Source organism: Perca flavescens, chromosome 23 (assembly GCF_004354835.1).
Source record: "Perca flavescens isolate YP-PL-M2 chromosome 23, PFLA_1.0, whole genome shotgun sequence".
NCBI lineage: Eukaryota > Metazoa > Chordata > Actinopteri > Perciformes > Percidae > Perca > Perca flavescens.
The window spans coordinates 23,670,849-23,688,895 of NC_041353.1; the positions used below are offsets into that span (position 1 = coordinate 23,670,849).

General features: G+C 38.7%; 1 pseudogene; it reads left to right on the forward strand.

Annotated features, from left to right (window-relative positions):
* LOC114550548 (deoxynucleoside triphosphate triphosphohydrolase SAMHD1-like) overlaps positions 1–18,047 on the forward strand; it is a 19,689-nt pseudogene continuing 1,642 nt past the window's right edge.

The following is an 18,047-nucleotide window of genomic DNA, read 5'->3' on the forward strand; positions in this document are numbered from 1 at the left end:
ATGCAAAGCAACCCTGACGCAGAACTCAGAAAGGGTCACGACACCGTAGGAGCGATGCCGTAGGAGCAACACCACAGGCCACAGGCAGCACCGACCGCTGAACTCCGACACACAGTCTTACCAAATTTGCAATTAACCATCACTTTTTTTTTTTAAACGGCCCATACTTGTGCTTTATATAGTTGATTTCTCACTTAAAAAAGTCTCAGAAGTAAATTTAATAACGAAATAGCCTGACAAACGGTGTATAACTTTGCAGTGTCTGAAATATGAGACCTGCTGTCGAGTCTCCCATGTGTTTCTATGTAGTTTGTTCAAACCAATCAGCACGCAGCTCATTCTAAACCAATCAGCACGCAGCTCATTCTAAATATTCATGAGCATACCATGTTTGGAAGAAAAGCTCTTGTTCCAAATAGAGCCATATTCACAGGGTAGTTAAGGGCCTAATAAAATAGCATTCGGGCAATTTTCAGCCCAACCAATGTTACATACCCCATTAGGAGACCTTAAAGGAACACACCGACTTATTGGGAATTTAGCTTATTCACCGTAACCCCCAGAGTAAGACAAGTCCATACATACCCTTCTCATCTCCGTGTGGGCTGTAACGCTGTCTGACGGCTCCAGCATTAGCTTAGCCCAGCACAGATCCTGCAGGTAACTGGTTCCAACTAGCCTACTGCTCCGAATTGTGACAAAAGTGACAAAATAACGCCAACATGTTCCTATTTACATGTTGTGATTTGTAGAGTCACAGCGTGTACAAAAAACCACGTAACATGAGACACAGCCATCTTCTAACAGTAAACAAACCAGGAACTATATTCTCAGACAGGCTTGCTGCGAGCATATCACTCCACCCAAGTACTATATTCTTCCGCCTGAGAATATAGTTCCCGGTTTGTTTACAGTTAGAAGACGGCTGTGTCTCATGTTACGTTGTTTTTTGTACACTACTAGAAAGTGCTCTGACTCTTATTCTGCCTCTGATAGTAAATAATGACAAAAGAGACATCACAACCATTTATTAGATTTATCATTTTATTGGAGTTAGTATTTATTATCAGCATTTATTAAAGTCCAGACAAAATGCAGATGTGTGGGTAATTTAGAGATTCCAATTGGGCTGCATGTCTTTGGATAGTGGGAGGAAACCGGAGCACCCGGGGGAAAACCCAATGTACACAGGGAGGGGGGGGGGACTTCAATCTCCACACAGAGAGAGTGGAGGCCTGAAACCAGGGGCGGATCTACAGGGGGGCAAGGGGAGGCAGCAAAACCCCCACTGTAGGGCCTTGCAGTGTAGCATGGAGACTGTACCATTATCCTTATTTTCAGTGTTTCTCTTGATTCAATGAAAAAGCTGACTAAATTGACCAAAATATTCTTTATTTATTTTTAAGTTTACAATCAAGCCAGAAAAATACCTTAACATAATGACTTATTTTGAAAAAGTGTCCCCATATAAAAGAAATACAATACTTTTGTACACTTGTTAAATGAGCTGATGTAAATTAGTGAGCCACTGGTAAAGCTCATCTGCTAACCTTGACAGCCACACACCTCCAAAAATATGAACTAAGCTCAACACACTTACCTGAGACTCTCCACCTGACTGTCCCTGGTCTCCCTGTTCCTCAGTTCTTTCGGTCTCCTTTGCCTTTGACATTGTGACCATAGTATTTCCAGAAGCACCCATTCTTATAAAGATGTTACCAAATTGTCTTGATATGAGGACTTACTTTGCATTTTGGTGTACTGAAAAAGGATCTTATTGTCAGGGTTTGTGACTCGGACCCAGAAGCAGACTGACAGACAGCACAAAGTTTTACACAGCTTATTGCTGAATCAGACAAGGTAGCAGAATGGACAGGTGGGAAAATCCTCTCAGACGACAGAGTAGGTTGTGGACACAGGCAGGGAAACGAAGCATTCAGGACTACTGACGGCAAGCGGAGAGTGGCCTCAGCAGGCAGGTTGAGAGTCCATAGGGCAGAGTGGCTTTCCTTCAAACACAAAGAACAGCATTCAGGTTTGCAGGCACAAACAGCAGGTTACAAAAGTACCACAACAGAATCAAACAAGACATTCCCTTCTATAGCTAGACTTAACTATCCAGCACCAAACAGAGAGCAGCCACAGCTTATGAAGCTGTGCTGACGAGCCACAGAAAACAGGTGGTTGATTGGAGATTGCCTGCAGCTGTGAGTTATCCTGGGAGTGGCTAGTCACACACTGCACTGTGAGAGAGGAGAAACAGAGCGAGCAGAGGAGAGGGAGAGGAAAAGAGAGAGAAGGCTCCAGGGAAGCCCAGCTTGTCACTTCCCCACTAGTGGAGTCGTGACACTTATGTCTGTTTTTCTTTTCTCTGTCATTTTATCTGGGCAACAACAACACAAATCTTTACCGTCAGATGATAATGATCATTAAATGATCTTGCGTCCTCCACTTAAATATAGGAGGATATATATTTAACTGGTCAGCCACTTAACTTCATATTGAGCAAAACACAACTGTACTGTAGATCTTCAATATTAACCCTAATATCAGTTCACACACATAACGTTGGGCTTATTGCCGTGTTAAAGGTCCCATGGCATGACAATTTCACTTTATGAGGTTTTTTAACATTAATATGAGTTCCCCCCAGCCTGCCTATGGTCCCCCAGTGGCTAGAAATGGTGATAGGCGTAAACTGCTTTGCCCACCCAGAGAATTTGGCCAACCCATGAGAGAGAGACATCATGGCTTTCAAACGAGAAAAGTGGCAGTTGGTCAGGGCCACACCCCCACCCTCCACTTTGCCCCCCCGTCTCCTCCTCAATAGCTACAGACACAGAAATTGCACATCCTAAGGAAAGCTCATTGTGGGACTGGCTCTAGTGGCTGTAATTCTGCACCAAGGCTGAATTTTGGGAAAGAGACTTCAGATACAGTATTAGGGGACCACTAAGGTCTATATAAAAGAGACTTCAGATACAGTATTAGGGGACCACTAAGGTCTATATAAAAGAGACTTCAGATACAGTATTAGGGGACCACTATGGTCTATATAAAAGAGACTTCAGATACAGTATTAGGGGACCACTATGGTCTATATAAAAGAGACTTCAGATACAGTATTAGAGGACCACTAAGGCCTATATAAAAGAGACTTCAGATACAGTATTAGGGGACCACTAAGGCCTATATAAAAGAGACTTCAGATACAGTATTAGGGGACCACTAAGGACTATATAAAAGAGACTTCAGATACAGTATTAGGGGACCACTAAGGTCTATATAAAAGAGACGTCAGATACAGTATTAGGGGACCACTAAGGTCTATATAAAAGAGACTTCAGATACAGTATTAGGGGACCACTAAGGCCTAAAAGAGACTTCAGATACAGTATTAGGGGACCACTAAGGTCTATATAAAAGAGACTTCAGATACAGTATTAGGGACCACTAAGGTCTATATAAAAGAGACTTCAGATATAGTATTAGGGGACCACTAAGGTCTATATAAAAGAGACTTCAGATACAGTATTAGGGGACCCCTAAGGTCTATATAAAAGAGACTTCAGATACAGTATTAGGGGACCACTAAGGCCTAAAAGAGACTTCAGATACAGTATTAGGGGACCACTAAGGTCTATATAAAAGAGACTTCAGATACAGTATTAGGGGACCACTAAGGTCTATATAAAAGAGACTTCAGATACAGTATTAGGGGACCACTAAGGTCTATATAAAAGAGACTTCAGATACAGTATTAGGGGACCACTAAGGTCTATATAAAAGCATCCAAAGAGCAACATGTCATGGGACCTTTAATGTTATTTGTAGTGGGTGCATTTCTATCCAACAAGCTATTAAACAAGCTAGGTAACGTTACATTATATTATACTAACATAGCAAACTTTTTTACTGACTAATTTAATAATTACTCAGCATAATTTCTATTTGAGAAAAGAACAACTTCATCCGATGTTAATGTGAATAAAATATCCTTGAAACAAATCTAACTACCAAAAAAGCAGGCAGTGGACCAAAACACTGTGAGGCAAGGGAGGGGGGACAAAAAATGTGGCTAAACTTAAAAAGCATTTTTTGGGGTTTGTATTGTTTTACTACTTACACAGACCATACATCATTATGTTATTTACAATACACAGAATGGTCTTTAATGATATTTTTAGGTGGGGGACAACCCTTATATGGGACCTCCCTGGGATTTACTCCTATGATTGTAGATGTAATCTTATCCCCTGCCCCTCAAATACTGAGCTACGTCCCTGCATCAAACGTGCACGTGAGAGTCTGCTGCGGGGCGGTGGTCCTGTGTCCCGGCGAAGACTGGAGCGACTGAGCTGCCCCCTTCCATATAAATTGCAGTACAGTAGCATAACATGTCATGTCATTCAGTTGTATATGTTATAGGGTTAGCTATGTAAAGATTTACATATATGCATAGATTATCTAATGATGTTTTACAGTTTCTCGATCACAGCATTTGTTTGACCTTTTTTTTGATCATAATTACTGATTAAATAAGAGACATTCTGTTCTATTTTCTGTTCTGCTTGTCTGTATCAGTAAATATGATCAAGCCATTTAATTCAATTTCTAAACTAAATTCAGTTTTATTTATTGTATCAAATCGTAATTAGAGTTCACTCTTCTCAAGACACTTTACAAATAGAGTAGGTGTAGACTACAGATCTTAACTGTTGTGTTAGCCTACTGGTTCTGCCATTTTGAGTCAAATAAAGCAAATTATCCAAAAGGACATAATTCACAATTACTCATTCACACTTCTATTTTCAAGCTTAGTTCATGTACGCTACTGTGTGAGGGAAATGCTTTCATATATTCCATTATTTAAAAGATTTTTTACAGATTACCTATTTAATTTATTCACAATTGGGCCTTCAGTACATGGAATAATTTAATTATGTCTACCTCTACATGCTAAAATACAGAGGTACAGAGGTCTTAGTGTATTGTTTTTTTTTTTTTTATCTAGTTTGAACGACTGGAGTGCAAACTAATCAGTGCAGTAGAAATCAACCACAGTAGTTTTAGAAAAATAAAAAATATTTTTGACAGTACCTGTGGTTCTTACCAGGCCAGACAATGCCCCTTAGCTGTCACAGCTTTGTCTGGCTTGGAACAGCATGTGCTATGTTGTGATAGCTGTGATATTATCACAACATAGCACATGCTGTTCCAAGCTTTTGCTTAAATAAACATCAGTGTAATAAATGTAAGGTGTGGGAGCATTATGGCATGTTAACATCTATCTGTATAAGTGTGTTTAATTTTTGTTCTACCATGTTGCTTTATGACTCCATGAACATTGCACTTAAAAAAAAGTCTTCCTAAAAGCAATTTGTATTTCAAATTGTAGTTTGTGTCCATGGATCTTCAACAGTCACTGCAGAGGGGCATCCAGATTATTGTCAATTTTTTAAAGTCTTTTTCAAAAATGTATATGTCTTAACGTAATTCCAACATATTTTTAGCAAATATAAATCCCCCCTGATGATAGGCTTACTGGCCTATAGATAAGGTAGTCACTAAGGTAGTCATCAACAGATCCAGTTCATCCTAAACATTCCCTGTGCCACATGTATGTTTAACATTAAAACATGATTTATAAAATCATGCCAGCAATTATTTTAATAGCTTAGTATTCTATGCAAAAAAGGTATGTAGAAAGGCTTTAGGCTGCCCTACGCCTTATTGTAGGCCCAGTTGATTTTGCAACTTAATTTTATACAATATAAGTAGTAGGGGGTCCCTGATCCGTCTCACTTTCAGTTAAGGGGTCCTTGGCTTAAAAAATGTTGAAGACCCCTGGTTTAAACTGTAGCCTATGTATTTCTTATGTGTTTTATATGCTCTCCTTCCCTTTCCATAAGTGCCTTTGCCACTTTTCAATTTATCTATGGTGGCAGTAACCATCTGGTAGGTGTGGTGAAGATATTTATGGCCAGGCAGGATGGGTTATCTTTGTACAGGTCTGCCCTGATCAGCTGTATAAACAACGTGATAGAACATTATTCGTGGGACTGTCCTAACATTGGTTAGACGCAGATAAAATGTCTGACAGCTCTGAAACACCACAGAAGATATTGAAGATGGACCAGAGCAAGGTAAGATATCGAGCCTAACCGTACATCACACTACATTTTCAGGACTGGAGTGATGAGAAAAACTAAACACAGGAAAGCTGAAGAGCTTATAGAATAGACAACAAACTTACACAATCACAAAGTCAAGATTGTATATGTTTACCATCTTTTGTTGAATCTATTGTCAGAGTTTTTTTGAGTTTAGGCCTTTAGATTCCCATCGGAACATAGGCCATCGACAAAGCTCTTCCATTCTCTCCGATATTGGGCCCAATCTATTGTCAGTCTACATCAAAAGATGATGAGATGTTGGAGGCACAGACAATGAAGATGAGGAAGGTTGCAGTATGAAAAAATGAAGAAAAACTGGTTCACTGATCACTGAGTGTTTCTACTGGTAAACTTTTGGGTAAATAGACTAGGTATGTCCAATTTTTGTTCTATTTTTGTTTTACCCGAGCCTGTACTAAAAAGCAGGATCAACATGTCCTGGATTTGTTTCCGTTACCCAGCTTCACTAGGCTACACCTAACAACCGCGGTCCCACGAGGGTGTGACACCACGGTGCTCAGCAACTAGTGCAATCAACAAAGGGATTCCCCAGTGACGAGCGCGTTCACATAAAAGAGGCGGGGTTTGCACCATATGACCAATCGCAAACATCTACCAGAGCCACATATTTTACACAAGAAGAGCAAAGAATAATCCTACAGAAATATGAAGAACACAGACACGGTTTTACAGGCAAAAAGCTACAGTTGCTGCTGCTAAACCAGGAAGGAAAGCTGGAAAAGATGTCCGACGCTGTAAATGCGTAAATTACAAGACTTATCAATATCATCATCAGTCAGGCACAAGTAGATCTGACCAGAATTACAGTTACAGTGCATTCCATAAACTTTCGTTGCTGTAGGCCTAGCCTATATTCTTTAAGTTGCAACCCTGGCAGTTAAGTGATCATTGGAGCAAATAAAAAAAGAATATGAAAAGGTAATTAAAACCGATTTCATTGGCAAATTAGGGCTTAAATAGCTGACGAAGATACGTAATTCCCTCCGCTAAATCTATATCTTTCATAAAGATAACCATCAGGGAATGTTAACGGGGTTGTCGGTCTCTAAATGTTCTGACTTTTCTGAGTGCACCTCGCTATCTGCGCACCGAGTTCTACCGGATCTTCTAAGAACGGTGATGCCGTAATCAATCGAGTAGTGATTGGTCAGTGGGTGGTGCTTCAACACCGGTTGATCTCTAATCTCCAACTTATCCACCTAACCTTATCCAGGTTAGGTGTTCACCATAGGTTACCATGGCAATGTAACCCGGTAACAAGTGACACACCGTCGTGATACACAAACCCTGGGTTGAACCAGTGCTAATTAGTCCCATCAGCATGTTATTCCTTTGGAGCTTTGAATTAATGTTTGGGCTCATTGGGCCTCATGCAAGAACATTTCCCTATTCTTATTCTCTAGCTAAATCACAGCTACCCTCAGGAGAACTGGACCTGGGTTTACTGGGACTCTTTTGGGTCAAACTTGGACTGAGTTTATGTTCTATGTGTTCTGTCAGGTGTTTAATGATCCCATCCACGGGACGGTGGAGTTACACCCACTTCTCATCAAAATCATCGACACACCTCAGTTCCAGAGACTGAGAAACATCAAGCAGCTTGGAGGGGCCTACTTTGTTTACCCTGGAGCATCCCACAACCGCTTTGAACACTCCATTGGGTATGTTGGTATGGTATCAGATAAATAGTTTTGAGTCTTAAGGTATTCACAATCTAAATTAATTTAAGACTAGTTTGCAGTAAAGTACCAATAACATCAATAAAACCAAAGTAAACACATTGCATACATCAGTACAGGTATAATACAAGTTCATATTTCCATTTTTTCAGCAGAATACTTGTGTGGTAATTGTTTCATGAGTTTTTTATTGTTATGTATTGTGTCTGATGATAAAGGGTGGCGCACTTGGCAGGTCAACTTGTTGAAGCTCTGCGTACAAGGCAGCCGAACTCATTTGTCGATGACAGAGACGTCCTTTGTGTGAAGATTGCTGGTCTCTGCCATGACCTGGGTGAGTGATACACACCTTTTCACTATAACATCATGTCATATGTTTTAAATGGTTATTACTGGGTGGGATTAAAATTCAGTTTTCTGCATTTATCCTGTGTGCATTAAACTATGTCTGTGTTTATATGAGTTTTTATTTTTCCTCTTGTTAACATTTTTTTCATTATATTTGTGATACAACATAACTTTGTTCTGTTGTCCACTTGCCCTGTGAAATACTATGAATGACAATAAAATTAATCTAAAACAAAGATTTAACAAAGGCAGCATGTGTATGAAGGTAAGTATGTTGCAAAATGTGAGAGCTTGTTGTTAGAGCTTATATTAAAATTTGCACTTGTAAAAAATATTCACACACATATGATCTGAATTTGAAGTCACACAAAGAAAAAAAACACATGAGAACTTGTTAAAAAAATTAAAGAAAAATAAAAATCTGAACTTGTAATTTAAAATTTTCACTCGTAGAAAATGATCACACACCTGTATTCTGAATGTGAAGTCATAGAAAAAAATATTCACAAATGTGTAGATTGATATTTACATGAACACAATGACAGCTGCAAACTTGCAATGCAACATTTACTCATATACTCAGTGATTACAACCTCTAGAATCTGTCACTGCAACTCCACATATGTGATCTCTCGCATCACCAAGGGGGGAATCTGCGCGCCTCGACTTTTGCAACACTTTTGGTGATACATTTGGTGTAAAACTAATGTGTACCTGTGGACTTAGACTGTGGAGCTCTGAGCCAACAGAACGGGGGAAGCAGGGTTTCTATCACCAGATGAGAGACAACTCTGTCAGGCTTATTTATGTAGCATGGAAGCTTGGTGGAATAGCAAGCTAGAATTAGCTAACTAGCAGCCAGCCCTCTTCTAAATAAATACATTTTAATTATCTAAACACTTTTTAACGGTCAAACTGAAACACTGGCGGTGAGCTCCAGGTCCTGCAGACGCAGACAGACCGAAATTCTGTTGAAATTTGCGTCGCAAAACTGGCGAGTATTTTTTTAACGACATGACTTTTGGCATGACTTCCATTATGTTGTTGCGGTGATGGCAAATAATGCTGAGAAAATGACAACAAATAAACTATTAAAAATGTTGAATTTGCATCAACAGAAAACACAAAACAGGCCTGTAAGATATACTAGATCTACATACGGTTCACTTCACTTTACCTCAGTTCACTTTGCATATAATCATCATTAGGTTCATTCATATTTATTTCCCCATATCCAGGACATGGACCATTTTCCCATCTGTATGATCAAATGTTCATACCCAAAGTACAACCATAAAATGAGTGGAAGGTAAGAAATTATTTTTGTTGTCTGATGTGTGATATAATAACACCAGCCATAGCCTGCATTAAGGTAAAAAATCATTTGAAAACAAACAGGAACTAATTAGCAAAGACATGAACAACAGGTTTGTGTTTAGCAGTCAAGGTTGCAGCAAAACAAAAGAGCCAATGTAATGTAGTGCTGGCTTGTTTGTTTGTGAGCCAAAATGAAATATAATTTAATCATTAATCAAATTAATCATTGATCCGTGCCAGAACATACCTCAGTCCTTGGTTTTTTCCATGTTCAGTGAACCTTAGTAGGGTGGGATGGAATAATTGTGGTAGACACGGCAATAATAATGAAGATAAATAGATAAATATAATAAACAATAATAGACCTGAATAATAGATAGTAAATAAATAATAATAGTACAACTTGTAAAACTGAACTTGAACATGACCTGGGAACAAGTGGGTACTTTTTGCAATAAAGTCCAATGAGTTGCCACACACTTTTGTGTTTTATATTTTGTTAAATGTTGTATTACATGTACATTGTCAATGTCTCTTCTTTTTTTACAAAGTAGTTTAATTGACTTTAGTTAACTAGATTTCTCCCTAGCTTTGCTGGAGTCCAACTTCTTCCAGTGTGAAGTAATTGGGAGCTTGCAAAGCTTTGAAAGTAGCTTTCCCAACACTGCCATCAGCCAGTATCTTAGCTTAGCATAAAGACTGGAAGCCAATAGAAACAGCTAGCCTGGCTCTGTCCAATAGTTACAAAACCTGCCTACCAGCTCAGTAATTAAACTTCTGTATCTTGTTGTATTTCATAAAATATCAAACTACTCCTTTAAGTACAATTAGCCATGGCATTCCCGGTATTTTGCGAAATTATTGATGTGCAGTGATTAATAAAATGTAGGTTAACATTAAATGAGTATTCTTGTGTTTATTGTTATATGTATGTGTATCATTAGTCTTTTGTAGAAACCAAATCTATGGAGGGCTGGTGGTATGTACACTTGTGATTAATGTGATTTGATACCACTAAAATTGCATGTACTCCTATTACCTGGAGGCTGTGAACAGCAGAATGTTCAGTGTTTAGGCAGAAGTTGGGCTCACACAGGAGAGAAGAGAGAGGTTCTGGGTCTCTGCTGGTTCAGTGTCAGACGGTCTGGTTCTTTCAGCCAGAAGAACCTTGGACCAACACGGCTCAGGCTTGAGAGGATCATGAGAAGTCTTTTCTGTTTCACCACTCCATCTGGAGTTCAGTTGAGGAGAAAAGGCTATACAGGCTGACGTGGAGAAAAGGGCAAAACAGGCAGAATATCCGAGGATCATAAGAGCTTTTTTATTTTCTTTACTTCTTTATCTTTTTTTAAGTCTCATAATAACATTAATAATGTGTATCTTGTAGCATGAAAAAGCCTCAGTAGAGATGTTTGACCACCTGGTGGAATCTAATGAGCTAAAGAAAAAGATGAAAAAGGAGATGAAGAAGCAGTTGGAGAAGGAAGAGAATGATCTGAAGTTGAAGCTGAAGAAGAAGGAGAATGATCTGAAGCTGAAGCTGGAGAAGGAAGATAATGATCTGAAGCGGAAGAAGGAGGAGGATGATCTGAAGCGGAAGAAGGAGAAGAATGATCTGAAGCTGGAGAAGAAGAAGGAGGTGGATAATTGGATTCTGGAGGACTTGAATTTCATCAAAAAGTTGTTGTTGATGCAGAGTGATAAACTACTATGGATTATTTTCTCCTGAACATTTGTAATACTCTCCTGATTATATAAACAATATTCAGCATCCTCCAGGTAGCTTTGATTAGTTTAAAGTAAGAAGTCCATTACCCATTTCTTCACTCTGTCTCTTCTCAGGGACTGCTACCACCTGGGCATGAAGAACAACTTTGACCATCTCCGCTTCATACAGTTTGCCAGAGTGATTAAAGTGGAAAAAGACGGGCTGAATCACATCTGCAGTAGAGACAAGGTGCTGACATCGTTACTCCTGCTTTTGTTAAATCCAATTTTAAAACAGCATCTATTTATCTTATCTTCATGCTTTTATTCTATACCTGTCTTATTCTATTCTATTTTATATTCTCTTTAATAAAGGTTTTTAATTTTTAACTCCTCATTAATGTTTACTGAGGCCAACAGGGGCAAACGCACTGCAAATTAAAGAAACACACGTAAATAGACAAAACACAAGCAAATTAAGAAAACACCTTCATTAATTTGACAACACATGTGCAGCATTTAGCAAACACACTGCAAATACACACAACACAAGCAAATACACAAATACGCTGCAAATACAGAAATGATGCAAAAATAAAAGCACACCATCCCCAAAAACAAATGCAAAAAAAAAAAAAAAAAGAGGCTGCATTTACACAACGGAAGTTCTCCAGGCCTCTAGGGGGAGAAGCTAAGTGGAACAGCTTGATTTTCGATCCCACAGGGAGAGAGCGCTCTGCCTTTTTATTACAGACACGTCTCTGCTGATTGGGTATCACCTGTGACCTTAGCCAGTAAAATAGTTCTGTTTTTTGGATTTGTGTGCTTTTCTTTTTTCATCGTTTGTGTATTTGCAGCGCGTTTGTGTGTTTGGTTGCGCTGTGTGTATTTGCAGCGTGTTTGTTAAATGCTGCACATGTGTTGTCAAATTAATGAAGATGTTTTCTTAATTTGCTTGTATTTCATTAAGTTGCAGTGTGTTTGTCTCCTGTCAGCCACCGTAAATATTTTATGTAAATCACTTTGAATTGTCTTGTTGTTGAAATGTGCTGAATAAATAAAGCTGCCTTGCCTTATTAGTTATGACTAAACTATAGACAATCCTCTAAACAGGAGGTGGGCAATCTGTATGACATGTTCTACACCAGGAACTGTCTCCACAGAAGAGCCTACCAGCACAGAGTGAACAAGATCATAGAGTATATGTGAGTAGCTAACCTTCCCACGTTGGGCCTCTAACAACAATTAGCTTCTTCTGATGCAGATTATTTCATTTGCTTCATAATTCACTCTATTTTCTAATATGCATACAAGTGATAATATGTTGGGTATGATGATCCAGGATCACAGAGGCCTTTTTAAAAGCAGACAAGCTTATCGAGATTGAAGGCTCAGGAGGGATAAAGTCTCTCTCTACAGCCAAAGATGACATGGAGGCCTACACCAAGCTGACAGGTCTGTAGATACCACTGTGTGCTGTGAGCTTGTGTTTTAACATTAAAAAAAATTTCTGAATTACTCTAAGGATTTTGATTGCTTACCTGCACACAAGGAGATCAACTATTGAGGTCACGGTTGTACTATTTCGGCAGAAAGCACACTAGTTTTGATGATGCTAGCATACAAATGGTTTAGCGAGGAGCAAAGGAACTATAAATCAAAACCTACCTCAGTCGACCATAATAGGATATTTTTTTCAAGTTGTAATAATCTTATCAACATGGTAGCAGACACATATGCTTGCTTTATGCAAATGTTTATTCTTATTGCATTTAAAACAATGACAAAGACTGTCTAGACAATTCTCCAGAATAAGCTCAAAGGTAATGAATGCTCAAATAATATGGCCAACTTAAACCCATCAAGCAAAAACAGATGGGCATATTGTCCTGAATGTAACCCACTTTACACTTGGAAAGATATCTAAACAATGGACCTGTAGAGAAATCCTGAACTTTCTGTTCCTAGTTACTGTTGCTACGCTACAATTGGACAATTGGATTTAACAAATAGTCAATTGATAGAAGCAACTTGCTGAAATTTCCATTATTAATAACATAATACATGTTAAATGATAGATAAAAACAGGTCAGTGTAAAAGTTATATTGAGTGATGTACATGTCAGATGGAGCTAACCTTTATCAAAATTGTTTAGATAAAATCAATGTTATTGTAGTAGTAGTTTTATAGAATAATCAAAAATATGAAGAAAAAATATGTCTTTGAGTTATGTTTCTGTTTACAGTGTCAATTGTTTATTTGTGAAACACTGGGAATGAATATGTGCCCTTTTCTTTGGTTTGTTTGAACTCAGCTGTCTTTCACTCGGTTTGTCCTGTAGATCATGTGTTTGAACAAATACTCAACTCTTCCTCCGCGGATCTGGCTGAGGCAAAGAAGATTCTAGAAAAGATCATCTCTCGAAAACACTACAAGTTTCTGGGTGACATCAGGCCTTGACCAATCCCAAACAAGGTGTGCATTAATGTCTTTGGGGACAGCATAAAATCATGCATTATTTTTCTGGGGTGTGTGCATCTTTGTAGGGGTGTACTTGTGTGCCTTCATGCAAGTGTATGTGATGGCATTAACACAATAGCTGAGAGCAAGACATTATCTTGGCATGCATTAACTCTGATTCATGTTTCTTTGACATACAGAGATAAACATTACAGCATCAAATCATATATTCTATTATATCAGGCTCTCAATCTAGAACCTAGCTGGCTTCAGTCTTGGTAGGGGTTTACTGGGTTATAGGCTATTAAAAGGTACAAAATATTTAGAGAAATAATAATTAGAAGGTGAAACCCTTTAAGGGTAATAGGAGTAAAAATGAATGATGTTTTGTTAGTTTTGTCCTCTAATGGCATCAGAGGAACTTTTTTAAGGTGAATAAGGATTCATATTTATACATGTTGGAAAAGCTCCATTTTGGGGTGAGAAAGATGCTGTTCTAGATTATTTTTTTTATGTTGAACTCTTAATGTATTCTTACTGTGTTAAGTTTGAATAAATAGTAAATCTTGTGTCCCTCACACTTCTCTCCTGTTCTCCTCCCTCCCCAAGGAGGAGATTGGTGAATGGGAAAAGGAATTGGCTGCCTTGGACTTCATAGTTTTAGTGAGTTTTTACTCTAATTACTTTTACTCCATTTCTCTTTAAATCTTTGGTTTGGTTGATTATCATTTAATTTGTAAGATGTTGCTTTCCACCATTGGTATAATTTACTTAGGACTATAAAAACAGACTTCTCTCTCCCCCTTCTCGTTCAGGTCACTACTTTTGACTATGGAATGAAAGACAAGGACCCCATCAAGAATGTGTATTTCTACAGCAAGAGAAAGCATGACGAAGCCTTCAACGTCCCCAAAAACCAGGTCAGAACTAAAGTAATCACTCCATAAGGCAGCCTCTGTTATGTCCTTATTCTCAACTCTATGCTGCTGTCATTCTTGTCAGAAGTCCAAGCTTCTCCCAGAATGCTTTTCTGAACAGCTGATCAGGGTTTACAGTAAGAAGACTGATGACCAGAGTCTGAAGGCTGCCAGGAAGCACTTGGATCAGTGGTGTAAAGATAAGCACTCGCCTCAGGTAATATATAGATCTAGGCTGTACACAAGTACTGTGTGGGGCTCTCAGGCTGGAGGTTCTATTAAAGTCCTCATATTATGCTTTTTGGCTTTCCCCCTTTCCTTTATTGTGTTATTTATATATATATATATATATATATATATATATATATATATATATATATATATATATATATATATATATATATATATCGTTTTGTGCATGTAATAGGTTTACAAAGTGAAAAAGCCCAAAGTCCCCCCAAAGGGACTTACCATCTCCAACAGAAAATGTTCACCATCTGCTCCAAACAGCTCTATTGTAGTCCAGCCTTTACTTCAGAGACAAACGTGGTCACTTTGTAACACACGTTATAATGCTCACCTAGCTGCTAGCATGGCACGTCCTCATACTCTGCTTCTGACTGGCTAGTAGTCCTTTCCTAGGTACTGTCAGGGCACGCCCTCATACTCTGCTTCTGACTGGCTAGTACTCCTTTCTTAGGTACTGTCAGGGCATGCCCTCATACTCTGCTTCTGACTTGCTAGTAGTCCTTACCTAACTACTGTCAGGGCACGCCCTCATACTCTGCTTCTGACTAGTAGTCCTTACCTAGATACTGAGCATGTGCGACTCCCAACAAAGATGGAACAGAAGTGAGATGCCTCACTCTGTAGCTAAAACAGAGAGCTCAACACACAGGCTGAAAAGAGGAGCTGCAGCAATGTGCAGTACAACAAAAATATGCTGTTTTCTGAAAATGAAACCATGTAAACCTATTCTGATACAACCTCTAAAAGAGGACCTGAAAATGATCATAATATGAGCACTTTAAACAATAACTAATTGAGTTTGGTCTATAGATGTAAGAAAATAGGGCAAAATGCCTTTAATAAATTTACTAAAGCCCAATGTGGCGCTAAGCTTGTTTTATCCCTTAGCACTGAGCAAATCCTCACGTGAGAAGGTGGATCAAGACATTTGGCTTGAAAAAATTACTTGAATGAATAATCAAAACTATAGTCATCAAAATACTTTCAGATTTATTTTCAGTCAATTGACTAAAACCTTTCAGTGTAGGGCCCTGCCTCAGTAATGACAACTCTCTCACTCTGAACCACTCTTGTTAATACTCTAAACACTTATATCACTAATATTTACATGCAGTATGGAGACACTGCAACACCAGAATTCATCCCTGGGAGAAATAACTAGAACAATCCACCAGACAATTGGAAAATAGAGATTAAAAGTGAAAAAACAAATCAAATACTCCCTGTTACTTATTGGTTCATTATTGATTCTATAAGGTGAGTATGAGCACAGTGTAGTACTAGATACCACATTTCTCTCCAAAAACAAATGATTTTAGAGTACCAGGATACATTACTGCATGTTTGGGTCATATACTCAGTTTCTTTAGACCCCTGTTCAACATTAAACACATATCTTTGTTTTAGTTTGATCATTAAACACACTTTACAGTTAATGTCTCACACTCCTTCAGGTCTTGGTTTGAAACTGAAACATATTTTAGATAATTGATTTTTATCCATCACATTTAGTCTTCTCTGTGTATTCAGTGTGTATTTCTTACAATCATGGCACGCTATAAAGCACTACCCACATGGAGTGGAGTTAAAGTGAATATTTAAATTGTGGTTTAGGGATTTTAAATATTATTAAGTTGTTTGGTTTTTATGTTAATCTGTGTGAATAGATGTGATAATCTGATTATATATTATATATGGGAAGCTCTGACTTGGGAATCACTTTGTATTGCATCTGTCGAAAGAAATAAGAATTATGATTACTATTACCATTATGATAACAGTATACTATAGTCCAGGGGTGTCAAACTCATTTTAGCTCATGGGCCACATCCCCCTAATCTGATTTTAAGTGGGCCGGACCAGTAAACCACTCCAGAAAGATCAGAGACTGTATCTGCCGCAGAGTTTCTGGTCAGCTTGATGTTGGCAAACGCAAGTTGCTTCTGCTACGACAGCGTTTTAAGGCCATTGTAGGAAATAAATAATGTTACAGACCCGGGAGAGAGGGGTAATATTATAATAAAAAGATTAAAGTCGTACATTTACAGAAAAAGAACTCTGATATTCTCTGAGATTAAATTGATAGATTTGGAATTGGAATTAATTACTTCTCTGCAATTTTCACACTTTGCAAAGTCATCCAAGGGGCCTGATTGGACCCTTGGGTGAGCCAGTTCTGGCCCACGGGCCGTATGTTTGACACCCCTGCTCTAGCCTATATCACTGTTTCTCACTGTACTCATACTATATAGCTCAACTTGCTTTGTTCAATGTAACATTCAGAGTGTGATTAAGATAAACTCTTAATACTGTTGTGTTTTGCTCATAGAGTGAAACTGTATTAGATTATTAATATATATTTGGGGCTGTAAAGGGAAACCTACCAAAGTGATTAGAACCTTTCAACTGTATCCCTAATGAGACAGGTTGATGACAGATTGTGCCTGCTCTATTTGAAATCAAACTCTTGTTTGTCCTTGTGTGGTTTAACTTGTCCAACAGATGAAATCATAACACTTGTGTTTTTCAGTTGGGATGATCTATTATACCTTGTGTTGTCTTCCTGTTGTTTAAAGGGGCTCTAAGCGATGTTACGCGTTTTTTAGGCAAAACATCTCCTCACTTTCTGCTAGCTGCCTGTCCCCTGAACACACTGTAAAAAACATCTCCTTACTATCTGCTAGCTGCCTGTCCCCTGAACACACTGTAAAAAACATCTCCTCACTTTCTGCTAGCTGCCTGTCCCCTGAACACACTGTAAAAAACATCTCACTATCTGCTAACTGCCTGTCCCCTGAACACACTGTAAAAAACATCTCCTCACTATCTGCTAGCTGCCTGTCCCCTGAACACACTGTAAAAACATCTCCTCACTATCTGCTAGCTGCCTGTCCCCTGAACACACTGTAAAAACATCTCCTCACTATCTGCTAGCTGCCTGTCCCCTGAACACACTGTAAAAAACATCTCCTCACTATCTGCTAGCTGCCTGTCCCCTGAACACACTTTAAAACAAAACGCGGTCTCTGTAGACAGCCCAGGCTCCACAAAGAGCAACAAAAACAAACGCCACCAACCTGCACCACCAAACATAACAGTGTTCCAGCCAGTAACCAACGAGAAGGATTTGGGAGTGGGTGTTGGGGGGTTAGTGACATGGATGTATTAGTGC